This window comes from Passer domesticus, chromosome 1 (genome assembly GCF_036417665.1).
Source record: "Passer domesticus isolate bPasDom1 chromosome 1, bPasDom1.hap1, whole genome shotgun sequence".
NCBI classification, from domain to species: Eukaryota; Metazoa; Chordata; class Aves; order Passeriformes; family Passeridae; genus Passer; species Passer domesticus.
In genome coordinates, this window is record NC_087474.1 from 144,900,927 (window position 1) to 144,928,870 (window position 27,944).

Genomic DNA, 27,944 nt, shown 5'->3' on the forward strand with positions numbered 1-27,944 from the left:
GCATCCAGTCCCCAACATAAGAAGGACGTGGAACTGCTGGAGGAAGTTTAAAAATAAAATGTGCCATCTTTGTTACAGTATCGTGGGCTGAATATTGTGGGGTTTTTACCACTTAAAATTTTGCACAAAATCCATACACATTCTGCTAGAACATTTCTTTTACTGGACAAAAGTATACAGCAATATATTCACATCTCAGACACAAGGGGGTTGTTGGAGTTTCTGTCTGTGACCATTGTTACATGTCAGTGAAACAGTGAATGAATTAAACAAGTGAGCATGGAACAATGAAAACTAAGTATATCCTGGGAAACTAACTAGGGATATGCATACTATTAAAAGTTAAAATATTAATAGCCTTATTGTGTTCCAATAATCATTGAAAGGGTTTAGCCAATGACTCTAAAGACTCTAAGGAAGTTATTGTCTCTTTAATTTGAGCACAATTTGTTGAAGAAGTAGGAAATAATAAGGACTAGCAAGAGAACACAAAGACCGGAAACAATACAGGGACAAAGTGGAAAGATAGTTTAATAATTAAGACTTCAATTTACAAGCAATAAGGTGAATCTTGTACTTGTGTCATCTATGAGCTCTGGGACAAATTATCGCCCATGGCACTCATCTCAGCAAATGCTATCTATAGTCATAATCAATACAGAGAAAGTGTGGCTGAGCTTATCAGAACACTTGAGCAGATGTTTATGGTCCCTAGATGTATCCGTTTGGCTTTAGAAACCACCTCATGATTAGTGATGGCTAGATAAAGCAGCTGGATGTCTCTCCCTGAAAGCAGTTACAGTACTAAGTGTAGCAGATAAAAAGACAGGTTAGGATAGTAGGCAGAGTTCAGACAACTAATTAAATATAGTGATATAGGCACTTAAACTTAACACCTGGAGTGCATCAGACTTCAGGCTGCACAGTCTGAGTGGTATAGCTAATGCCTCTAAGACCCCAGGCAAAAATTGGAATATCCAGCAGTTTGGTATCCCATGGAGAAGAGGAAAAGAATCAGTAACCACACAGTGGTAACCAGTATTAGTAACAGAAAATCCTACTTAATGTCAACAGAGTAAGACTTGTAGACAAAGGTTTTGTCTAAAAGAGGATGGAAGAAAATGTAAATGTGAGGATTAGGATGTTTATCTTAATCCATACCAGAAAGTCTGATAAAAAAGGAGCAGAATTATCATCAAAGGAATCTAATGAAAAATAAGTAACTCTCATCAGTGCAAGCAGCTAATTACATAACTTATACTAAAAATAATGAGCTGTAACTTTGATTTTTCCAACTTTTTCTTTTTTTTTTTTTTTTTCTCCCAAGGATAGCTCTGCAAAACCATTAATAAAATTTTGCTTGCACAAGCTGCCTAAGAAACAAAATGTCTGACCTGTAAAACATGTCAAACATTTATAAATGGCTGCAACCTAATTCAAACAATGCAAAGTTAAGAAGTATTGGGTTTTGTTTAGCAGAACTAAAATTCCACAGGATTGCAGTGAGTTTCCAAATTTCTCCAGATGTTCATTAATGAATTGCTTCCTTTGTAGAAACCAGCACACTAGCTAAGCGAGCTCTGTGAGTCAGCAAGGGGAGCATGGGACAGTAGTTTCTAGAGCTGCTGATAGAATGCATCTGCTACCAGGAAAAGTACTTCTACCTTCTTGGGATTTCAATAGTCCAATGAGCCTGGCAGTGAGGCGGGCAGCTGTGTTGGAAGGGAATTGCTCTGGCCATCTGGAAGGCTTGGGAGATGGTTAGTCAAATCTGCAGACCATGGGAAAAAAAAGAGAGTGGCTAAAGAAACCTTGAAACTTTCACCTGTGAAATGCATTTAACTAAATATTGGCCTACAAACCTGGTCAAGCTTGTGCCCTGACACCTGGATATGCTGCTGTCTGCCTCCCTGGGACCTCTGGTGCTTTGCTTACCAGTGCTGCAGTCTTTTTGGCTGGTTCACAGGAAGAACAGCTGTGGTGTGCACAGGATTGGAGAGACAAACAACTCAGCAGATGGGGAGCAGCAGAAATGTGTAAAATGAGTTGTAGGAGCCTGGGAAAATCACTCTAAATTTATTTGGAAGACAGGAAACTTAATGATTTGGTTTCTTGATTTCCATATGAAATATGGATATGCTTTAGTATTTCCCTGAAATATTGCGTTTCTGTCAATATTTTTTAACCAGCTCTAATTTCATGACCTATTCAAAGAAGTTAAACATTTGTGCTTGTTCCACATAAGTGGACAACAGAATAGCTCATACTTAATATTATTATGCATTTTTAATTTATACTTTTAAATTGAAGAGTCAATTTAGTCTTGCAAGAAAAACAGACTAAAAAAATGCCAGCAAGTTTCATATAAGTTGGGGCTGTAATATCCAATTGAGAAATCCAACCCAGCTGTTAAAACTGTCAGCATCCATTCTCTTGATCTTTTAGTCCTGAACCCATGTCTTTTTCCTTGACTCTTGAGGTTTCTCAGCCTGGAAAGAAGTTTTTTTCTTTTAATTGTAAAAGATCACTCTCTAGCTTTGTGGCAAGATTCAAAATCTGCTTGTCTGATTTAACACTTAAAAATGTTATTGGTTTTCGTATCATTACCGACTAAAGTATTTGCTGCTCAGTTGTGGGTGGAAAATAGCTGCTCAGCATTGAACCTGGATTGATTTTCATTCATTAACTTTGAAAGGACATAAACATCCTGAACAATGTATTCATTCAAAATATATCATTTCTCCTTATGTTTCAATCATGCTTTAACAACTGAACTCATTCTTGAAAGTCAGTAATAAGATAATGAATTAGAACTCTACTAAAAAAATGAGTTGAAACTGCTTTTCAGCAGATTATTTAGCCCTACTAAAATGAAACATTTTAAGGATTTACACTTAGACACAACATCATCTTCCATGTGCATATATATATATATGAACATATGTGTGTATATGTATGGAAAAATGAAATCCAGCTTCATAGTTTCTATTTGGTGTGATTAGCATGGACTGTAATTTACAATAATTTTATGTACACACACACACACATATATGTATTATAATAATTTTGAATTTATTTTCTAAAATATTTTTCAAATCCTCGTGGTGGAATTCACACAATTGTTTTTCTGATAAGAGGAGAAGCTGAAGAAATGTGTAGGGAAATCCATTGTCATACATACACATACATCCTACATTTTACTATTTATCAACAGATATTGGAATGCCACCACATTTTTTTTTAGTTCTTAAAATGTTTATTTTTGCATCTGTCATATGAATTGCTTCACTATAAAATTTTCCAAATATAGCAAACTACAAGTAGTTAAGTATTTCAGGTACTTACCAGAGGATGGGGAGTTCCACAGAGTGAAAACTGCCAAAACCTTGATCTTCACACATCTTATGGCTGCCTTAACCCTTAGAAGCTTTGGCACCCTATTATGTCTTTCTCTTGTTTACCATAAACTAACTTCTGGTTAGATATTTGCTCTTCAGGGAATTGATATTTTCTCAAAAAAAGAAAAAAAAAAACCAGAACTCAGCAAAACTTTTTTGTTGCAAGCTGTTTAATCAGAGTTATTATTTGGTTAGGTAGCTGAGCAAAAAGGGTTGAAGGAATCAAATCCATCCACACTTGTACTGTGAAGTTTTATGAAAGTCTCTAGAGATGGAAGCATTATTTTCTTGCTTTGCAGGTATGTAGAGTTGCTTTAAGAAAACAGAAAACTAAAGAATATAGGGAACTTCTACACATATTAGGTAAAAACGCTTATAGAAAGTTCATGCTGTTTCTTTCTACCTTCTACACACCTAAGTACTTTCAAATACAGTTCACAATAAAAAATCTGTATGCTGCATCATACAACAGTGTGTAATGAAATTATTGTTAAACCATTCTAGATTTCAACTATAGCTTGATGCCTTATCACGTAGAAAGAACAATTTTGCGTAAGTAATTTATTGATTTAGAAGCCCAGAATTTCTTTTTCAGGATGCTAGGATGGTCATAGATACAAATCACTTTTGAAAGGTGATTAGGCAAAATCTTGGGTGAAAGCTGAACTCAATCATTCTTATGTAATACAGGTATGAAAGTTCCTGGTAGTAAAGCTGCCAAAGGCGGGGAGAGAGGGAAATTACGGCAACAGAGCAGTGAAGATTTGTTCTACTCTTTTGGCTTCTTGTTTGGAAGTACAGCTTAACTGTGCTAGAAAGAGAGTTTAGGATTATTTTAACTGGAAGCTTTGCCTTTACACTGTAGTGGTAACAGTGCACTGAGAAATGATCAGCCTGGAGGAGCTCCCTTTTTTGTTGATGGTAGTGAGGAACTTCAGAAATACGAATCACCCATCTGAATTTTTTATGGTTTAGTTTTTCAACATTTCTTATCTGTGCTAGAGTATATGGCTCATTTGACAAAGATGAGAGGTAGAGATTATGTGACCTGAGCTGTGCTCAGGCATTAGCATTGTTTTGACAACTCTGCAGAAAATGTTACAGCACATAAAAGCTCTAAAATATATTGGCAACTGAAGAGAAAAGGTGCTATGACCTGTCAGCAGATGATGGCTCCTAACCCATTCTACTAAATCTTGTAGCTCAACAACTGACAGTTGAAGCCCTCTGTTGATTTTTATGAAAAATGTTGCACTTTCAGAATTCATCCATTACTCCTCCCTGAAGTAGCAAAAACCTTGCAGTGTAATTCTGTGCTATCTTCTTCTATAAATATCTCTACAGGAAGACTATGCATGTATGAAGAAATAAATGATAAATACATATGAATGAAGGAAGTGAAATGAAATTTTTAAAATTCTTCACATACTATTCTTCAAAGGCAACTTTTGGATTTTAAGAAGTTAATAGTAATGAGCGGTCTTCACAGACTTTTCCACCTCTGAATCTTCCTTTTAAAGAAATTCAGGATATTGACTGCAAGTCAATTTACAGCTTCATGAAACTCTAATTCATTGACTTTCAGACTAAAAATGTTTGTTCAGGCAGCAAGGATTGCCTTATTTCTGCATTTCTGCAGAAAGATGCTGCTTCTTTTCCTGAAGAGATCTCAGAGTTTTCTCTGATTTTATGAAGTAATAGGGCATGAAATAATTTATATTTGGGAAAGAATTTCCTGTCTGGATTTGTTGTCTCAGGACAGGATGGTTGTAGGACCACCCTCCCTCCTAAAAATGGGAAGGAATTTCCCAATACCTAAAAAAAAAAAAAAAAAAAAAAAAAAAGAAAAAAAAAAGAAAATGGAACAAAAAAGGCTACTCTAATAGCTAGTTTTTAAGCACTCTCTGTGATTATGTGTTGCGTACATCTTCATTCTTCATAAGTGCATTCGCATACCCTACTTAATTTCTTTGTCAAAATTTGCAAGCATTACATCAATTTACACATACAAGACTACTTTTTTTTTCAGTAAGTTGAAAATAAAAAAATAAAGTTCCAGATCAGTGAAAAGAAAGACACAAATAACCTACAGTTCTGAATTTTGCCTTATTTTCTTCAAAGCTATGATTCATGAGGCTGACAAACACTCCTGTCACCTTTTTAAGTTATTTTTCTTTTTCTGGCCTTTCTAGACTTTTGACTAAGATTTCTTTCAAGTAGAAAAATATGAGATAAAAATACTTAGAACAGCTCCTGAATTGTTTTGTATAGTTTTTTTTATGGAACAAATAATAATAAAAAAATCTCCTGTGTAAGTTTTAGGTAGGTAGTTGGAAACTTTCCAGAGAAAATGTTATTTTTTAAAAATACACTGAATTATCAAAATGTTGAATTCTATGGGAGCTCCTCAATCATAGAGACTTTGCCTGTAGGATACAATTTCTTCTTAGAATTATTAATTAGGCAAGTAAAACTCAGTGTTCAGGGATCATCTATAATGTTTGTCACACAGAGTCAAGAGTCTGTTGTTAAACCCAAGCTACAGTTTCAAAACCTACCTCACCACCTTCAGCTGACCAGCTAAGGTGAGCTGAAGGCATAGTCTTGCTCATTTCCTATTTCTTACAGTGTCTGACAATAATGAAATATACTTCAGAGTAGATCCTTCAGTTTGCTCTCTCCAAGGCTTTAGATACGAGACTTTGATTTGTTTGCTTTCCTTCCAACATGAATGGTAAATTTTTGAAATGCTTTCACCCTTTAATTTAATCAGATGTATTAATTTAAACAGTCCTAATATTCTCAAGTCTCTTTCTTCAGTGCTACATAGCTCTTTCCAAAATTTAAAAATAAATTCTGAGGTTCTGGAAACAAGTTTGGACAATAGGGAAACTAAAATATCCTCCTTTAATCTCAGTGGCTTCTATTTTAAAATATTGATTTGAAAATATTTCAAAAACTTTGCAAGAATGAGTAAACATAAAAAAAAGTCCTTGCTATTTGTGTCTGGAAGGCTCCAGAATTGTTTTCTGCAGTATTTTTATTATCCTTTTCTTTTCTTTTAGATAGAAAATGCAATAACATTACTTTTCTTTTTCAAAATAAAATAGATTAACCTTTAGACAGAGTTATTATGTAAAATCACAGAATCATAGAGTCACAAAATAGTGATGCTTGAAGGGACATCTGAAGGTCATCCTGTCCAACTCCTCTTCTGAAGTGAGACTAAGTAGAGTTGATTGTCCAGGATCATGTCCAGATGGCTTTTGAATACCTCAGAGGAGGGAAACTCTGCAACACACCCAGTTTATGCATGTCAGAGATCACTCACTGTCACTGTATTCTGTGATATTCAGAGGGAACCTCCTGTGTTTCTGTTTATGTCGTTTGTTGTCACTGAACACCACTGAAAAGAGCCTGGCTCCACCTTTATGCATCCTGCCTCCAAATATTTATAAGGTCCTCCCTCCAAGCCTCCTCCAGGCTGAACAGTCCCAGCTTTCTCAATCTTTCATCATTTGAGACCTGCTGCAGTACTTTAGTCATCTTAGTGGTTGGACTCTCTCTTATGGGCCTCTCTTGTACTGAGGAGCCAAGAACTGGACACAGTATGCCAGGTGTGACCTCACTGTGCTGAGAAGCAGGAAAGGATCACCTCATTGAACCCAGTGCCAGCACTTTTCCTAATGGAGACCAGGATCCCATGAATCTTCTTTGCTGCAAGGGTACTTTGCTTGCTCACGTTCACTTTGGTGTTCACTGGGATTTTGAGGGTTTTTTTCTGACAATTTGCGTTCCATGCAACTGTCACCCAGCATATGTTGGTGTATAGGGGTGCTTTTCCCTAGGTGCAGGACTGCTCTCCTTTCCCAGTTTAAGATTCACAAAGTCTGAGTTTAGAAAAATATATATAAATAATGACAAATCAAGTATCTTTTCCTGAATCCTCCAAATAATGAATCAGAAACACCACTTGGGAAACTGATCATACATTGTGCCTGGATAGATTGGAAAAGCCAGGGACAAAAGCCTAAGAGCAGTGTTCACCAAAAAGAAGTGGCCCTGGAAAAAAAGTATTGAAGGTACTGGTTGGAGAAAAGATCCTGGAGGTGGAAGAAGTGTGTGAAATTGGGGAAGATACATATAGATGAATAGAGAGGGAAGATGGGGGACTCTGGATGGTAACATCTGAGACTGGTGGCTCCAAGGAGTGACAATTCAAGCAAAATCCAATGCAACTTTGGGATTTTAAATTGTCACATATATTTGAACTAATTTTTTTATGCAAAACTGAATAAAGTAAAAATTTATGAAACAGTTTAAATTATCCTTAACAGCTGGTATGCTACTGAAATTCAGAAAATAAACATTTGATCAATGATAATATAAAAAGCAGTGTTTATTTCCCTGTCTTTACTGTATTGATCCATCCAGGAAATGACTATTTCATGAAGCAGGAGATTTGTTTAAAAAATAATGGTCAATGTAATTCAAATGTATTATTACAATGATCATTGATGACAGTAACCTGATGTGACCCAACTTTTTTTTTTTCTTTCTTTTTTTTTTTTATTGTAATGATAGCTACTAAGTAATCTAATGGTGTTGTAACACTCACTGTCTGAAGACATCCAAAAAATGTGGGTTTTTTGGTTTCTTGGGTTTCAGAGACCATGGCTACCTTGGTCTTTTATTGTAGTGCCATGTTAGACTTGACAATATTTGTCTCTGGCAGATCTATAGCATAGCAGGTTCTGTCAACCTTCCTAAGAGAGCTCTAGAAAAATAAAATCCTCAGTGCTATTATGCAAATAAGTTATACTTCCAGATGAGGTCGTTGAGTCATGATTGATTTAGTTTGGAAAAGGCCTTTGACATTGTCAAGTCCAATCCTTAACCCAGCATTGCCAAGTCCACCACTGAACGTCTTTATACACCGCCAGGGATGGTGACTCAACCACTTCCCTTGGCAGCCAGTTCTAAGGCTTGGCAACCCTTTCAGATAAGAATTTTTTCCTAATGTCCAATCTAAACCTCCTCTTGGTGCAACTTGAGGCCATTTTCTCTTGTCCTAGAAGTTACCAGTTTAGGTACAAAGAACAGAAAATACTTTGCTTGGAATATTCAGCGTATCTTAAGGATCTTTTATCAAAATATCTAATAACTCTCTAAAGCACATCTAACCAGTTAACATGACATAATACCTAGTGTTACTCTACATTTCTTCTTTTTCAGCAAATAAATGTAATCTGGCAGGCTAACAGGCTATTGTACTTTTCCTGTATTCTGTATATGGGAAGAAGACAGCTGAGAAATCCAAAATCTTTCTGACAGATCTGTCACATATGTCACATGAAAAACAAAAAAAAAAATCCAACCTTTTATATGTTCAGTGAATGGTATATCTTTTTTTCAATTATTATACATCTGTCAATCGTATTTTTTAGTTCTATCTTATTATAACTTATCTAACATTATAATTTATTATAACTTATTATAATTCAACAGTTATTGATTTCAAAACCTGTATTAATATAATATCCAATGGCTTTATATACATTATCTCTAATCTTCCTTCCCTCATTCATTTACTTCTCTCTTTATAAGAAACACTAGCCTGCACTCATATAAATGTATAATCTCATCACTAGCTACATTATATGATTGACAATGACTGACAGAATGTGTTTTAAAATTTTACAATTTATTTTTTATAGATAAGTATCTGAAAATATTTTCAAGATGATTAGAAGTAAATGATTTTTGTAAAATATCTAAGTTATTGAAATATTTCTGTTTAGTATCTTATAATTCTTCTGAGATTATAATTTTGAGTTTAATAGAGATATCTTTATAATGTAGTCAGATGAAGTGAAGTGACATTTTGGAGCGAAGTGACTGGTTTTAAAGCATGCTGGTTTGGTAGTCCCAGAGCACAAAATCTCTCAGATCAACAACAGAAAGCTCAACATTTTCCACAATGCTCTGTCAAGACTATAATCACTTCATTTTTCAGAGCCTGCCAGTAAAGATGCCAATTTTACTCCTATATTGCAACAGACAATCAAGCAAGAAGAATCTTGAGCTGTAAATTGATACTTATAAGCAGAGGATATGTTTTGAAGTTGAAGGATAAAATATTTCTATCTAAATTGGTCCATCTGAATATGATGTAAACCCCATGTAAACCACACATATCCAGAGATTTCCATCTAACAAAGCAAACTCACCTGTGGAATGTGGCATTCCTTAGCTTTCATTACAATATTAATTACAATTTATACAACAAGGCATGTGCCACCTGGGTGGTTGTATATGCTGTAGTAGGATATGCAGGCCATACAACTCTTACCGACTATATTCTTGGATTAGTGCTCACATTAATCCAATCATGCTTCTCCATGCTGTAACCTCCATAATGCCATTACAGGGACATTTCCCACAACATGTATTAATTAAAGAAATACTGCTATGCCTGTGCTTGCTTTTCCATTTGCATTAGATATACTTCTGAAATTGCATGCTACACCTGACTTTCCAGGACATCTTGAGTGAATTTCAAGGGAGATACTATAATGAAAAATTTGAGAGGAAGGATTGCAAGATCTAAAAGGTAGTGTCTGTGCAGATGCTTATGCCAATTTCAGATCCCCAGACACCTCTTGGTTATCTCAAGAAATTGGGTGCACTGTCCCTTTGCCGTTCTAGCTTCTTTTGGTAGAAAACCCAAGAATACAGAGAAACAAACTAATAAAGCAACAAACAAAAAACTAAAAGGAGAATTAGTGCTCCATTTCTCCAGTCTGTGTGGTATGAAGAAAAGCATCTTATGGTCTATTGTACAGAACTGCTATTCCATAAAGTAGTTTTGCTCCACTTGTCTCCTTGCTTGTTTCTTATTCCCTGTGTAGATTTGGACACACTTATGATCTTAGCAACACTCCCAAAATAATGACCTGGTTTGATAAATTTGGTCAAAAATTTTTCAGCTTTGGAAGAAATATACTAAGACACAGTTATCAAGAGTCAAAATGAAAGTTTGTTTTGTGTTGGCAAGCATTCACCCCTATAAAAGGGGTCAGCCCATATAATTCCGATATCCTAAGTATTAGAAAACTTAGATTAATCATTCTAAACAATGAAAAAAAATATGATTTTAACTTTGCCAAGAACAGGTTGTTCTTATTACCAGCACTGAACTGACATTGTTTCCAGATTGTTTGGGGCTTTTTTCCTTCCTATTTACCTATAAACTCATTCAGCCAAAGAGTTCCTTTGACTTATTGAAGCGCTACAATAAAGAAAACTAAAAACCACTGGGAAAATGGTAAACATAAAGGAATGTTTCAGAATGTAGGTATAAACCCCACTTTTGAATTTCCATGATTTTCATGGTCTACTTGAAACAATTTGTTGCATATTAGCAAAACTAAGTGCTGTCAGTTAACACTGACCAAATGCCAGGCACCCATGAAAGCTGCTCATTCACTCCCCTGTGCAGCTGGGCAGAGGAAAAAAACTTAGTGAATTTAATGTTAATGGGTTAAGATAAGGACCAGGAGAGATCACTCATCAAATACTGTCAAGAACAAAATAGACTCAACTTAGAAATATGAAATGAATATATTACATAAACAAAATCAGAGCAGGATAATAAGAAGTAAAATAAAACCTTGAAAACACCTTTCTTCCACTGCACCCTCCTTCCAGCTCTACCTCCTACAATCCAGTCCAGTGCAGTCCAAGGAGGCAGGGAATGGGGCTTATGACAAGTTCATCACTCAAGGCTTCTCCTGCTGCTTAGGGAGAGGAATCCTTCTCCTGCTGCACCAAGGGGTCCCTCCCAGAGGAGACAGTTCTCTGTGAACTTCTCCAATGCGAGTCCATCTCATAAGCAGCAGTTCTCTTCAAACAGCTCAGTGTGGGCCACTCTGGGGTGCAGTCCTTCAAGGATAGACTGTTCCAACAAGGCAGCAGGACCCCTCTCTCCATGAGTGCACAGCCTCCTCCAGACATCCACCTGCTCTGGAGTGGGGCTCCCCCACGGGCCGCGGGTGGATCTCTGCATCCCCCGTGGATCCCCATGGGCTGCAGGGGCACAGCTGCTTCACGGTGGCTGCACCACAGCCTGCAGAGGAGTCTCGGCTCCAGTGCCTGGAGCACCTCCTGTCCCTCCTTCTCCACTGACCTTGGTGTCTGCAGAGTTGTCCTTGTCACATGTTCTCACTCCACTCTTCTCTGGCTGAGATTAAAACTCAGCAACATTTTTTTTTCTTTCTTCTTAAATCTGTTATCACAGATGTTTTACTACCATTTCTAACAGGCCTAACCTCAGCCGGTGACTCTTCTCTGGCTGAGATTAAAACTCAGCAACATTTTTTTTTCTTTCTTCTTAAATCTGTTATCACAGATGTTTTACTACCATTTCTAGCAGGCCTAACCTCAGCCGGTGACATGTCCCTCTTTGGAGTCACCAGGGACTGGCTTTGCTGGAAGTTTCTAGTAGCTTCTCACAGAAGCCACCCCTGTAGCCCCCTCCACTACCAAAACCAAGCCATGCAAAACAAATATACAGAATAAAATGACATTTGCAATAATAAATTAAATTTGTTTCTGTTAATGTTGGTGAACTCCATTTGAGGCTGTCTAGTACTAAGTTTTTATTATGCTTGTATTACAGCTGCAAGCAAACAAAAAAGAACACTTTTTTTCCCCCTCTCTCTTTTTTCTCTATTCTTTTCCTATGTCTGACCACTCAAAGAATATACAGAATACAGGGCATATTCTGACACAGCTTGAATTTTTTCCTTTGGCTATTCATGCACTTTTAAGACATGAGTATTTCTTTTTATAGAGTTTAACATTTCTTGTGTTTAAATTCATGCTGCTTTTAACTTTTCTTTCCTTTTCCCACTCGCTATAAATTGCAATTCTTCAGGTCTTCCTCATGATATGATTCATCACCAATGAGAGAGCAAGACATTCTTAGTATCCATGAAAATCACCTTTTACCCCTCTACACATTCTCATCAGAATTTTGCTAATTTAAAAAAGAGGAAAATTATCCAGGAGATTTCTAGCTAGGATGAATGAGTCTATTAGTCATATTTCCTAAAAATAATTCTTATACAGTTCTAATGAAGCAGTTAAAAATTACTTTTATAGAAAAAATTGAAGAAATTTATAACTAATATGCTGGGTTTCCAAGGCAAGGTTTTGGTAGTGAGTGAGATGAAAGTTGGTTTTTGTGAGAAGCTGCTGGAAGCTTCTCCTATGTACAGCAGACCAATGCCAGTTGACTCCAAGACAGATCTTCTATTGATCAAGGCTGAGACCATCAGTGGTAGTGGTGGTGGAGCCTCTGGGACAGAGTGTCTGGAGACAGCGAATATGTGAGAGAAACCACACTACAGAGACCAAGACCAGTGAGAAAGGAGAGGGAGGCAGTTCCCCAGGGCCTGAGCAGAGAATTCCCTCCAGCCCGATGCACACACCTTGGAGTGGCAGCTGTGGCCCTGCAGCCCATGGATGTGCGGTGAGGCAGAGAACCTCCTGCAGCCCCTGGAGGACCTCACACCACAGCAGAAGGACGTTCCCAAAGGAGGCTGTGAACCTGTAGGAAACCCACCATGGAGCAGGTTTGCTGGCAAGACTTGTGACCCTGTGGGGGGCTCATGCTGAAGCAGTTCATAAACAAATTCAGCCCATAGGAATTGCTGGTGCTGGAGAAGCTCATGAAGGACGGTCTCCCATGGGTGAGGCTCTGTGCAAAGCAAGAGAACAGAGGAAAAGTATTAATACAATTTGCTTAAAGCCAGTTAAATAATCTTTCTCAAGATAAAAATAATCTGTCTAATTGCTACAGCCAGTTTGCTTCAGGAATAAAGCTTCTGACAGGAAAAAACTAAAGTAATATCATAGGCTCTGTTGCTGTTTCTCTGATACTGTGGATTAAGCACTAGAGAGAAAAATATCTCCTTGTTTGTACATTTCATTGAGTGTGTAGGGAGTGCTGAGGGTTTCTTATTCCTTTAAGAGTGTCTTTTACCTCTATTTCACTGATGTTCTAGTCTTTCAGCCACACTGAGTCAAATTAAATCTAGAATATAATAGAAGGTTTTATATTTTTATTTTGTAGAATGAAAAACTTAAAACTATGAAAACTATTAAGAACATAAACAGTTGTTATTAAACTCAGGGTATTTTACTATTTGCAGCATAATGAGAAAAAAGGATTTTAAATAAAAAAACCCCAGATTATACAGAGTTGGCCCAATAATTAAAACAGCTTCCTCTTGCTAATGTAAAATGGAAGCAGATTTAAAAAAATGTTGATGAATAAGAGCAAATGTTTTTCATGGAATCATAGCATCATTAAGGTTGAAAGAGACCTGCAAGATCATCAAGTCCAACCATCCATCCAGCACAACCACTGTAATCCCAGCAGTATCACCATAAACCACTAAACCAGATGACCCAGTGCCAGACCCAGACACCTCTTAAACATCTCCAGGGATGGTGGCTCCACCCTCTCTCTGGGCAACTTATTCCAATGCCTGAGCACTGTAACAGTGACATTTTTTTCTGATGTCTACTCTGAATCTCCCCTATCTCAGCTAAAGACCATTTCCACTGGTCCTGTCACTAAAGACACAGCAGTAGAGACCGGCCCCCACCTCACTTTGTCTTCCTTTCAGGTACTTGTAGAGCATAATGAGGTTCCTCCTGAGCTTCCTCTACTCTAAACCAATGAACCCATCTCCATCAGCTCATATGACATTTCCTAGACCTGTTATAAACCTTGTAACCTTTTTCTGGACTCACTCCAGCACCTTAATGTCCTTTTTTAATTGAGGGGCCCAGAACTGAATGCAGCACTCCAGGTGTGTCCCCAGCAGTGCTGAGTACAGGGGGTGATCACTTCCCTAGTCCTACCAGCTGCAGTATTCCTGATAGAGGATGCCATTGGCCAAGATGCCATTGGACTTCTTGGCCACCCAGACACACTGCTAGCTCATGTAGAGCTTCATGCTCCATTATTCCATTACCTCTTGCTTTATACACATTGGACACATAACTTTGAGGAAATATGCAAAACAATTTGCTATAATATAATTTTCCATATTTTTTATTTAATTTCTTATTAAACAGGTGTCGTGGTTTGGCCCGGAAATGTGTTTCTGGAAAAGTCTAAGTCGGGCCAATCAGTGGCCAAATTCAAAATTGGCATGTGATGTAGCCACTGAGGATCGGAGGATCAGGATACGCCTCTGAGAACACACGGGGTTAAAAGCAGGAGATTCCCAAAGAACTTCCTCTTTGGGAATCCTGCGTTGGTGAGTAGAGTCTGGCCTCTCCCCTGCCCAGCTGTGTCTGGGTGGGGGAGGGGGAGGCCATGACAGGGAGGAGGCCAGGAGCCCCAAAAGGTGCAGAGGTGGAGGAGAACATGCAGGGGTTGATGAGAATTGAGATGTCTGGGCAGCCCCCCCCCCCGGAGAGAGGGACAGAAATTGTGCTAGCAACTCAGCCGGCCAGAAGCGGGGGATGCGGCAGAGAGGTGTCTGGCAGCTGTGGGAGTCCTGGACAGGCAGAAGTGAAGATTTTAACCCCTTTGTAGACTAATAGAAACCTTACAAATACTGAATCCTCCTGAATCAGGATGAGGTGAGAGAGAGATGAGAGATGAAATGGGCAAGCGTGAGGAAAGCTGGAAGAGGAGAGAAGAATCCTGAGTGGAAGAGATGATGGAGTGGCCTTGGGCTGGACTCTTTCTTGTATAGCCATGGACAGACCCGTGTTTTTTCCCTGTGACCCAGAGACTGTATTTAGGTCAAGAGTGAAGCAGCAGCGTGAACAGAAATGGCTGAAGAGGGTGTGAGATGCCCTCTGTCTCCACGGAGAGGAAGATCTCTGTTCATGAGGCCCCTTGGCCCCAGGGGGTGAAATGTGGGGGGGACTGGTGTCCCGAAGTCGAGACTGTTCATGAGGCCTCTCAGCCCCAGGGGGTGAAATATGGGGGGGACTGGTGTCCCAAAGTTGAGAGACTGCTGTTCCTGGAAGTGGGCGAAGCATCTTTAAACGGGGAGCCCTAAAGGCAGTCCTGGCCCGTGTCCAGTGGTGAGAGCACTGGACATGGGGGGGAGAAGTCACGAGGGCCGATGTTCTCTGGGTGGCGCCATGGGTGACACGGAAGCACAGGAGGTTTCAATTGTGCTTCCGGGGGAGGCCTATGAGGCAAGGGGGGACTCCTCTCTCCCTGATGGATTTGAGGGTTGATAATTTGAGGGGTGGTGAATCTGTGGAGAAAAGGGAGGGGGAGGAGGAAGGTATCTGGAAGGTTTTTATTTTTAGCTTGGTATGTGTTCCTTTTTAGATTTGTAATAAATAAAGTGTTGTGTTTTTCCCTCCATCCCCGAATGGGAGCCTGCTTTGTTCTGTTCCCGGGTCACATCTCACAGCAACTATTTTGGAAATATACCCTTCATGGGGGCCGTGGCATTGTGCCAGGGTCAAACCATGACAACAGGTTATGTAGATCATTTCAGCTTACATGCAAAACCTTAAAATTGAAACATTGTTGTGAACCTTTGACACCTACTCAAAGTTTCAACATATGATATGAGAATAAATTATGAATATGTATGAGGTAGGGGTCTAAGGAAAAGAATAATGAAGACTCACCATCTCCTGTCATCAAGAAATGCAATGGTCCACCATACATTCAAGTTCTTGTAACTTCCACATCCTATATTGGACACTGCAGGCCAGCAGTCCAGTGTGGCTGTTGCATTTTCAAAAAAAACCATGATGGCTGATAAACAATTCCATTCAAGCCAAATATATAATGATGTATATTTATTTTTTGTACTGTTCAAGAAGTGTTTTAGCATACTGGCTTATTACTAAACCAACCATGATTTAATTTCTTTTCCCAGGTGAATTTGAAAACTGAAACTAAAAATGAAATTTTTGACAAGTTTTGCCTATAATATTTATTAATTCTATTATTCAAATTATAGGATTAGAGGAGTATTTCGGTATATTCTAATATTTCTTATGCATAAAATCTAATACTGAGCTGAGGCTCTCTTTCTGATTTTATAATTGTTTGCATTTGAAATGCTGAGAAGTCCAACAAGTCTTATAGAGACTTGCAAAGTTTAACATGTTGAGAGAGAAAGGTTAGTGCTCATCCAGGATAGGAGCATACACATGGACATCTTTTTAAATGCATATTTAATGAATAAATTAAACTGCATTTTACCCTGAAATCCTCATACAGCAGAAATTAGACCTCTACTTATTCTTTAATAAGAACATTCTTTAATTTTGCCAGAACTTTTAGAAATCTAGGGACTTAATGACAGTTTTGGTATAATTTTCTTAGTTGATATATAGACAAAGCTTAAGAAAATTCCAAATTATTAAACAGTTCCATATTTCCCACTGGTAATTTATAATAACTCAATGTACAACTGGAATATTGTCGTACAGTAAAGAGTGTTTCTTCCCCATAACTCAGAATCTGCAACTGAAGTAAAAGACAGTCCCTATGATAGGGTTTCTCAGGTTTTATACTTGATCCTGTAAACAGATTTTTAAAAATTTTTTTAGCTTGAAATTTATTGGCAAAATGGCCATGTTTGACATACCTGATTATTTCTATACCTGTTTATCAACTGCTGTCTTTTACATGCACAAGCAACATACAAGAGTTACTGAAGGACTGAGGAAATTCAATATTCAAATTTATAGTTTAATATTATATTAGGAAACGTATATAGAAAAATAGTTAATAAAGGTTTCAGATGTCTGTAAGATATTGAAACTCATGATGGTTCAAGGAATTTTTTCAGAGTTGGGTGATTAAATTTCTTCTCCAGTGTTGTTGCATTGAACTTTTCAGTTCAGTTTATTTCTAATTGTAAAAGCTTTTTCTTTTTTTTTTTTTTTTTTTTTTGGCCCTGAAATCTCTGACAGGATTTGATATATTTTTATGAGAATTTAAGCTATCTATTTTAAACCCAGTACATTTCTTGTTACTTCAGGCAAACTTGATAAGCAGACATTAGCACATCTAGCAGTTTAAAACATAATATGTAAATAAAAGAAACCTCTCACATATATGATTTTTCATTTGTTCTACTTTTAGTTTTTTCAATATTTGGGGTTCATAAAGCTGTGGATGTTTCTCTTTCTTCACTGGTACAAATATAATGATAAACCTACTTCTGGGAAGTGAAGTTCGAGATTTTCATACATCTCCCACAGGGTCTCACTTCATTCTGCCTTGAAAAATGTTCCTTCAAAATCAATACAAAAAATCATAGAATCTTCATTATAATGTTTTCACTCCTCTTTTGTATCAGTTAAATATAGCTATGCTCTTTCAAAGGGGAGGTAAATGAACTTAAGTGACAGAATAACTTCCTTATTTATGTTCCTTATGTGAAAAAAAAAATCCTCAAAAATGCAAACAATATTATCTCTCAATTATTCTATTCAATACATAAAAAGGAATAAGAAAAAAAGCTTTTCAACTAGAAACATTTCAAGCATGTAACAGCAGACTAGGGTTTTGGAAAAATCTTCAGTTCAATACCTCTAAAATGGACAATTGCAGTCCTACAACAAAATCTTCTTGTTGATGCCATCTCATGTATTTCAAAAGAAATGAGACTACCCAAGTACAGAATAATAAAATAAAGTTGTGATTTTATTCAATGTTTGAGCTAAGGTAGATTTAAATGAGTTTTATTGGGGTTTTTTTGCCAGTTTGGTCAGGGGTTTTGGATTATTTGTTTGGGTTTTTTTAAAGAATTTATGGTGATAACCATTTATACACAATACCTACGGTGTATTACAAAGGAGAATCCCTATCTGATGTTCTTTGCAATAGTACATGATGTGTGATATGAACAAGGCTACCTATTGAACCAAAGATTTCAATCTACTTTTCATTTCAATACCTGAAAGCTCTGCTGTAAGCCCTGTGAGTACAATAGGCAAGAGAAGACCTTCTTTTTGACAACTGCAGATGAGGATATTCCAGCGTTAGCTATGTTCCATACTTTTATCCTCAGATTCAAGACGTTTATGCGAGAAATATTTTTTCCTTTTTCTTCCTTTCATTTCCTGTTAAGCTAAAGGTTTATGAGACATAAACATAGAAAACTTGGCAAGGAATCTATGAATGGCTAGTTTTTTTGAATGGGAGGCTATATTCTGCTTTAGAAGTATTATAATTTTTGGCAGTTATTAATTTCCCTTTCTACGGCAGAAAGAAAATGATAAAATTGAAGTTGTAACATAGGAGGAAGTGCATAGGAAATCTTATCAAATATGTATAGTAAATACTAGAGCCATAGTAACTAAGCCTCTTAGTCTAATCTTCCCCTAAGTGATATTCTCCAAAGCAACTGTTGCTCAGTAGAAAAGGCAATGTTAAATATAGAAGCACATAGCTTTGCTTTCATGTTGACAATAGTTCTTAAACCCAAATCTACTCAGACATGCACACAACCCTTCTCTTATTTATATCCTTATTATTTATTTATTTATGGTAAGACACGGAGTTATTAGTTTCAGTAGAAGTGCTTACAAGCACATTTAAATTCTCGATCTCAGATATATAAAGAATTTTTTCCTTCCTTTGAGAAGGATTTCTCTATTTTTGTTTACACTGTTGTCAAAGCAGAACAACAAAAACTTTTGTTTCTGAAGAGAATTATTCAAGAATTTAGACAATTAAACCCAGTATAAATGAAAATAAATCAGCACTATCCTTCTGTTACAGTTTTAATATTGGCTATCTTTTTTGTGGTTTTTTTTAATAATAGGTTTATCTACTATTATGTAACCTATTACTTAATCTATCTAAGCATTATCTAATCTAACATTTGAGAGTAAGAAAATTATATGTGAAACTTCTCATCTTGCATATAACATGTACCATAAAAAAGGCATATTAGACACAGAAATAAATTCTTGCATCTTGATAGCTACCAATTTTTAATATAGATTCAATCAAGTTATACGTAATATTTTTTAATTTTTTTAGTCTTTTTTAAAATTGTATTTATTGGGAAAAAATATTTTTTCTCTTACTGTCTTTGATTGCAAAACGCTTTTTGTTTTGTAGTAAGACATAAATTAATGATCTTACTGTCTGTATCTGGTGATAATACCATGTAGTTATTTCAAAAACATGGTTAACAAAATCACCAGATAAAGTAATTCAGCAGACTTATACGATACATATATATACAATACAATACGGTATTGTGCTCTTGGTTATTCAGCTATTTGTTTTACTGTCATATCAATAGTTTACAGATGATTGATGCATTATTTCTTTTGCAGACTTTATTGGGGACAAATGTCTCTTCTGAAGAAAATACAGGAAAAGTTGTAAAACACCCTCATATTACTTATGAGTTCCTTATATATAAGGAGATTTGATTATTTCTTTTTACTAGATTCAAGTACAAGTACTCTTCTCAATAGTTAATGTTAAAATGTGATGTGAAAGTTGATATGTCTAGTTGTGAGAACTTCCTTGGGGATCTGAAATGAAGTCAGACATCTTTGACTGAATTTTCCTGAAGTCTTACTTATTTTTTGTCATTTGTCGTTTGGAAAAAGAGAGCAGGAACTCTATCTTTTTCATCTATATTTTAATCACTGAAAGCAAATTCAGTAAATCACATTGTGCTATTCTTAGAACAAGCTTGTCTTGAGTTCTCATTAATGTTTCCTTTTTCTCTCATTTCTATTTTTTTTTTTTTTTATTTTAAATTTGCTTGAAGTGCTAGGATTCCGTGGAGTGCATTTGCCATCATTTTGGAATGTGTTCATTAGCGTGCAGCTCTGATATTTTATGGTAAGCGTTCATTTTCACTTTTTACTCTTTCATGGGACATAAGGAGTATTTATTTTTATGTAACTTCGTTGTGTATATAGGTCAAGACTTTCTTTTTCTTTATTCAAATTTGGTTTTCTTTTTTGCCAATTTGATTTGACTTGTGGCTAAAGCATGTTCTACCCCTTAGTTGTCAACTGTGCTTTGGTTATTCCTTCTTCTGCATTAGCCTGACCTTAGAAACTATTCCACTTACTTTTACCCTCACAAATGAAAACTATAATATCATTATTTATTCCTTAAAGCCTTGAACACTGACAGAGTGGAGATTAACCATTAATATAGGAAAAAGAAAAGAAAATTAATATTTTCCAAAATTAATTAAACCACAAAAATGTAAGCTTAGAATTCATTTTGCAGAATTAAGGTAATATGATTCTAGCACATAATCTTCTATGATATGTTTCAAGTAAAACTAACATTTCAACAGGGTTTTTAAGCTTTTTGACTTTACATTTTAAGTAAAGTTATCATGTCTATCTGTCCATTAGTAACAATTCTATTCCCATTGCTGAGTCACATGATGAAAACTACACAATATGAAACACTTAATGAAGAGCGTATACTTCAAATTTCAAGAAAAGGTGATGCAGTTTATTTGAAGGAATGAAGATACATGATTTTCTTTCAATATGTTCTCACCTTGCCCTTTGAATGAGATCAGAGAAGAAAAGTAAGATTCTTCTTCAGAAGAATATAATTACAGTCTGTAAATGGATCTTACCTTCTATTTGTAACAGGTTGTAAATGAGGAAGACTGCAACACCTGCAGATTTTCTCCTTTTTTTCAATGAATAGTAATAACCCAGTGGACCTAATTCTGTCCCTATGTATACAGCTGCAACTTTTTGTGTGTAAAAGCATATAAATCAAAAGGACAAGCTATATTCAACCTCAGTTTGGAACACAACCAAATACAGAGATGAAAAATAACTACAAACTCTACATCTTTTTTACTTGATATCTAAAATAGACAGACTAAAATAATTTAGTCTACTATTTCCCAAACTATGAAAGTAACACAAGTAATAGTCTGTCATGGAGAGAATGACCTGCTAGGACATCCAAGAAGTATAGAATAGACATAAAAGTGAAAACTGAAATTCAACATTACTACTTATATATTCTAATTTTGAATTTATTCCATGAGATGTTCTCTTATTATTAAGAATGAAGAGAGAAAAGTTAAAATTTGATGCATTCAAATATTGTAAATATGAGCAAAGCAGGAAACTAATCTTACATTTTTTTATTTGGAGTTCTTCAAAACATTCCAGGGATGGAGTAAGGTAAAACAATCTAAACCTTTAATGGAGGTTACTATTTTCTTTCTTAGATTCCAGATGAAAGGCACTTTGATATTCACAGACTTCAGAGGTTTTAAGAAAAACTAAATAAAAACTCAGAACAAAACAAAAAGCAAACAACTCCAACTAATCTATCTATATAAAAGTGTATAATAAGACCTCCTGAAACCCTCCACTTGACAGATTTATCTCTCCAAGTCTGTGCATCTCCACTGACTTACCAGAGGCTGCTTCAGACTGTACTTGGCTGCAGCGCTGAGGTCTGAGCAAACCCCAGGGGGGAGAGGGGGCTGTTGCCTTCTCTCTTGTAGCAATACCTTGGTTCTCAGGGGAAGGAGGGATCAGCAAGCAGCGGTGCTGAATGCTTTTTTGCAGATTATGGGGTGGCTATATGTGCAAGATGCCACCCAGAAAAAACATACTGCTTTGCTGACCTGAGCGCAAGACTGGGAGAATCCAGCCAGGATGACAAAGTGACACCTATCTTGCCGACTCCATAGTGTCTGTTATTAAACACAAGTTTTTATATGGCAGTAGTTAATTTTTAATCTTCAGACTCATTCCTTTTTTATGAGAAATTTCTTTTATCGATGCAATTTATCAACAAGACTTGTAATAAACATTTTCTTATTTGCATTATATGCTTGAATTGAAAAACTCTGAAATATGACCAGCCACTGAAATTAAATAAATATAGTCATCTTGCAACATGATGCAAAATATAGTTCAGTTGTTGATAGTGGGGGGAGAGTTGCTGTATTTTTCAGTAAAAACTCATTGGCAATGTATAAAAATACGTCAGTAGTTAAAGATTATAAATCAGGTATGTTGTTAGATAAAATAATACAAAAAGCCTTCTGTGTTTCAGGAGGTTCCACCTGAATACGAGGAAGAACTTCTTTATTGTCCACACACTAGAAGAGATTGCCTAGAGACGTTGTGGATCTCTCTTTCTTCTTTGCTCTCATCCGAGGTATTGAAGATCTGTCTGGGCAAAATCCTGTGGAATGTACTCTGGGAGAGGTTGGACTGATGACCCACTCTGGTCTCTTCCAATTTTAACCATTCTGATTTGCTTCTACAGAAGGGCACATATTAATCCAAATTCTTTGAGACCATTTCCATAAGATTTTTTCCTTCTTAGTAAAATTTTTTCATGTTTATGTCAAAGTAAATTAATACTAATAATTGCTTTTTGTAAAAAAAAAACCCAAAACTCTATTTTCATTTGTGTCCTCTCAGATCCAGAGTCTTTCAGGGAAAAGAAGAATGGATATGAGAATTTTTCACTCAAAGATACACCAATTTAATATCCAGATTCGTATGTACAATCATCTCTCCCTTTACTTCATATTTTGTGTTGATGCCTAAAGATATTCTGCATGTTTTTCAGGGCAGCCATCCATTCTAATCCTTCATTTTAAGCTAATAAGTTCTTTTTATCCATTATTTTTATTACCATAAAATTTCTTTCTCAGATCTGTGTTTTCTCACTGTAACAACAAGAAGAAAAAGATATTACTTCCTCTGGGCTTATCCTATCAGAATTCACATGGAATTATTTAGATTCCATAAATTATTATAAGCAGACAGCATTATTCATAATTCATTATGCATAGTTCATAATTCTTCTGTCTGTTCAAAGAACAGTTAACTTCAGATCTAATTCTGTGTCATTGATCAACATTAGCCAATTAGATACAGCAAAATTAAAAGAGAAACAGAAAAAAAAATCAGTATCAGATAGAACACAACTTTTTTATCCTGTATTGTAAAGACACAGAGGTAAAAATACTCATTAAATTTTGGGGTTTATTTTGTTTTGTTTTGTTTGGTTTGGTTTTGGGTTTTTTTTTTCTTTTTGTTTGTTTGTTTGGTTTGATTTTTTTTTTTTTGTTCTGTAGCTTGTTTTTTTTTTTTTTTTTTTTTTTTTGCTAGTGGAAATCTAACTCTGCATGAATGTCAATTTTTCCCAACAAAATATATTATTATGTTTGAGATGTTTTTTAATAGAATAAAGAGAGAAAATTGAAAACAGGAAATGGCTGTTTTTGACTGAATAAGATATATTTTGGATGAACATGAAATACACTCTGTTTAGAGACAGGTGAAAAATTACCTCAGCACAAATAGAGCTGATGTAAATTTTCACTTTTGATTGATGAAAAGCTCAAGTAATCTTTATTCAGTTCTAAACTGGAAGTCATTTAAGTCTGTCTGCTCTGCCAGTTTTATTTGGCCAGAAAAATTGCTATCAGGAAACAAGAAAAAGTAACAACTCTTACAGGTACTCCTGGGCTGCTGTGTTAAGGCTGATGATCCATGACATCTGAAATGTTTTTACCTGAACAGATTGCTGCTTTAATTTTTTTATTGCTTTATTATAAAACAAGTTGTCTGTTTTCTGAGCCAAGCATGATCTGTTTTCTTAGTTTTAAGTAGGACTAAGCCAACATTTCTAAGGATGTTAAACTTAATTAGTGCTGTTATATTACTGATATAGATAACATCTCTATCTAATTTCCTCTGAGTTACTTAGAGAACATTGAAAATAATACCCTTCTTGTTTACTTTGGTCCCTGTTCTTTCTATCAACTACATAGCAAGAAGAAAAGATATCATTTTGTGATCTCGAATATCGAAGAAAAATGTGTCAAATTTTTTTGAGGAAAATATAATATTTATTCAGTTGTTTTAAGACACTTCATGTTACTGAAATAGACTTTGCTCTATATAAAGTACAGTATTGCCATCATACAGAATTCTAGGATTTTCAAATAGAATATTATTCAGCTACATTATCTATGTAAGCATGATATATGCACAGAAAACAAACCTCTTTGCATGAATACTGCTGTTATTTTACAGCAGTCTGTTACTTATTCTGTTTCTCTTAGGACCACGCATGACAATATGATTAAACCTAATGTAAGATTATTTTCCATAATTTTAAAATGCTGTCCGTATCTTGGCACAAAAATTTGCTTGGCATAAGCCCTTTAGTTTATTGTTTCCATGAAGGTTTTATTAGAATTTTTCACATAGTGCTTAAATTTAAATTATAGATTATATTGCTTACTTACACACATATATAAATACAAAGCAGAAAACTTTGCCATCTCCAAATTAGTGATAAATTACTTTAAAAGTAAAAGGGATTTTTTTTTTATATTTAAAAAGAAAAAAGAAATATTTTGATTAAAAACCACTACATGTATTTCTACTAAAAGTTCTATTATTCTTTTTACCTAAATCATTCAGAAGAGAAAGTGATTAGTGAGCATTGAAATTAGCTGGTATAGTGTGTTTCAGGAGAACCAAAAGACGAGGTCTGGGAGAACTTCCTGATATTGAGAGACAGGTGAATCAATTAAAAAAAAAAAAAAAAATTCAGGGAAGGGAAGGGGAATGGGACAATCCCACAAACTCACTATTCCCTATTTTTCAACAAAGTAATTGTGCATATGCACAAAGATAGTTCTTAAACTAGTACTAGTTAGAAAAACATTAGCACTTCAGAATCAGGGCTTTCTGAATATAAATATAGTCAAACATTGCTAAAGATCAAAAAGAGAAACATATTACTATAAATTACTAAAAAATTAGCTGTGAATAAAATAAACTGCGTAAATCTATGTAAATCATCTACACCTTAAATGTTACAAGTTTTTTGGCCTTGTGTTCTTGAAAGGAGTTAGCGGTATTGATTTGTAGAAATTATCAAAGAAATTAAAAAATAAGTGATTTGTAATGTGAAATAGCTGCAATAATATGTAAAAAATATGTAAAAATAAACTAAGTAGTAAAGATTTTAATTTTTTTTATGAGGTAAAGGTTAAGCTACACATCTAAAAAATCGTTATTTGTATGGAGAAAGTGAATAGAGAAATGATTACTTTTTGACAAAAATAATGTTTGGCACCCTGTGGAATAATCAAACAAAAAAAAAATTATTCACACTATACGTAATTAAAGAAGGAGATTCAGGCCCAGAATCTCCTACTGAAGCCTGAAATTTTGATTAGGTCACTGATTAGACCAATTCATAGAAAATAGATATATCAATTCATCATTCCAGGATGCCTGCAATCTCCTGTTGAAGAAGATTGTGAGACTATGGAGTGTGTGTGTCAGTGAGTGCCAGCTACCACCCTATATTTAAATTGTTTCTTATGTTCTTTTCCCAGCCACCTGGTAACACAGAAATTCTTATTGTTTTTCTTGGAGATAAGATAGTCCTAGACATTTAAAATAATGTAGAATACGTCCTAAGTTGCATCTAGTCTTGACTCCTTGGATATTATTTATAAAATATATTTCTACCCAATTCAATTGTTCAATTGAACTGTTTTTCAAAGATGGATCCTACACTGGGAACACTGGGATTCTCCCTCATTAAAAATTTAAAAGATTTAAAAGATATACTCACAGAAAAACTTTTCAGAAATATTTTTCCTTGGGCTAAGCATGGATAATAGGAGTGCATGCACCAGTATTAAGTCTGACACCAAGGATCTCCTCAAAGCAGAAAACATTCAAACTGCAGTCGGTGTCCTTATTCAGACTTGATGGGGACTTACTTGCTCAGTAGCTACTTAGCTCCTTGACTACTTTTTAGGGTGCATAATGTAATTTTGCTCAATCAGGCACAAAATTAGATCCTTCTACTGGTTTGGATGGCACAAGGCTTTAATAAATTCAGTAAGTTTATTATTGTACTAATTAAGAACTATAGTCATTGATATTTAACCCCATGTATCATAGCAAATTAGTTATTTTTCTGAGCTGTGGAAGTTTTAAAATTCATAGAAGCAAAAAAAAAAAGTTAAAACATCACATAGTACTAAAGAGCTCAACATAAAAATTAAAAGAAAAATAAGAACAAGTTTTTATGGCAGTAACAACTGATCACCTCATGCACACTTGTAATGTTCCTTCTTGTGGGATTTCACCTGTATTTCATCTAGTAACCTCAAGTACTATAGCACTGCCAGATTTCCAGGGCAACAAAATCTAAACAGCTTTTTTTTTTTTTTTTTTTAAATAAAGATGACTAATTTCATTATTAATAAATCACTGTCCTACCAGGACAGAGGGTTTTGGAAGAGTCAATAGCCTAAGTTCCTTGTTGCTGTTTTTCATCATGGGCCCTACTACGCTTTTGTAAAAACAATGATTTTGTGGAAAAAATGCCCTTGAAAGGTTAGAAGGTGGAAAATTACTACCTGCTTGTAATATCCAGCACAAATAGCTAGATTTCTTTGCAACAGCCTGGTCCATTTACCATCTCTTAATCTTACAAGCAGAGTCCAAGACAAAATCTGTGGTCACTTTTAGATGAAATACCTTTGATCTTTATTTCTGTTAACAGCTACAAAGACACAGCATCTTGTTCCTTCAAATTCCTCATCAAAATTTTCCTGTGATGACCTTTAAAATAAATCTTGACAGAGGTGAGGTGATCTACATGCTTAGACTGCTTCCTGACCTTCTGATAAATATTATCTCACTGTCCCACTGAAGTCCATTCTATTGTCTTTGTTATCCTCTCATAAACTCATTGCTAAAGCTGTATTATATTATTATGTAACTGTCTTTGACAAAGTAGTTTCTGTTCAGATGGCCTTGTTTCCATAGTTATACAGCAAAAACTAAATTTAGTCACCTTCAAAGTTTTAGGAAAATAATCTGAACAGGTCGTGTGCAGAATTTTTCTAAATAGAATCTGGCCAGCTAAAGGTGATCAGTGTGGAAATAATTATCATTATTTGTTTATCAGAAGAAGAGAACCTCTTTCTTATAAACAGTCTCAAACACAAAAAGGAAATAACTGGTTTTGAACACTATACCATTTACACAAAATAATTAAAAGTGGTTCTGACTAGTGTCTCAATCAACCTCAATATTCAAGCTTGAGACATGATAAAAAAGTAGTCTGCTGGGTTTATACTGTCAAAATGATTATATAGATAACTTTAGATATTTTGCTACATTTTGTTTCCACTTTTCAGAGATTCTGCCAATAAAACTACAAATCAAGAAGTTTAATGCCAAGTTTTGCTAATAGTATCAAAGAAATTAATTACTTTCACTCATTTTATGTATGTGGAATGTTTTACCTTGGTTGCCAGGTGACCACCAAGCCACTTTAAAACACCTCCACCTTCTGAGAGACTGCATTGTTAATGGTTAATGATGCAAAACAATTGTGGAGGTGCCAGAGGGCTTTGTTGAGGCCAGGTTTGCATCCCTGAGGGGCAAGAGGTAAATTTTGGGTGTGGTGGCAATTCCCACAAGACAGAAAGGGCCATCTTTGAC

General features: G+C 35.5%; 2 long non-coding RNA genes across 3 annotated transcripts; one reads left to right on the forward strand and one right to left on the reverse strand.

The window, feature by feature from the left end:
* Positions 1-1,994: 1,994 nt before the first annotated feature.
* On the reverse strand, positions 1,995-14,750 carry LOC135283847 (uncharacterized). Its single transcript, XR_010349448.1, has 3 exons — positions 13,447-14,750; positions 5,957-13,161; positions 1,995-3,511 (listed from the first exon to the last, which is right to left on the reverse strand). It is a non-coding gene; the product is annotated as an uncharacterized LOC135283847 (long non-coding RNA).
* Positions 14,642-27,081, forward strand: LOC135283852 (uncharacterized). 2 transcript variants are annotated; one of them, XR_010349454.1, is made up of 5 exons: positions 14,642-14,734; positions 20,213-20,280; positions 22,495-22,599; positions 22,869-22,947; positions 26,998-27,081. It is a non-coding gene; the product is annotated as an uncharacterized LOC135283852 (long non-coding RNA). The 2 variants fall into 2 exon arrangements; XR_010349452.1 differs by lacking the exon at positions 14,642-14,734 and adding an exon at positions 15,403-15,515.
* Positions 27,082-27,944: the final 863 nt, after the last annotated feature.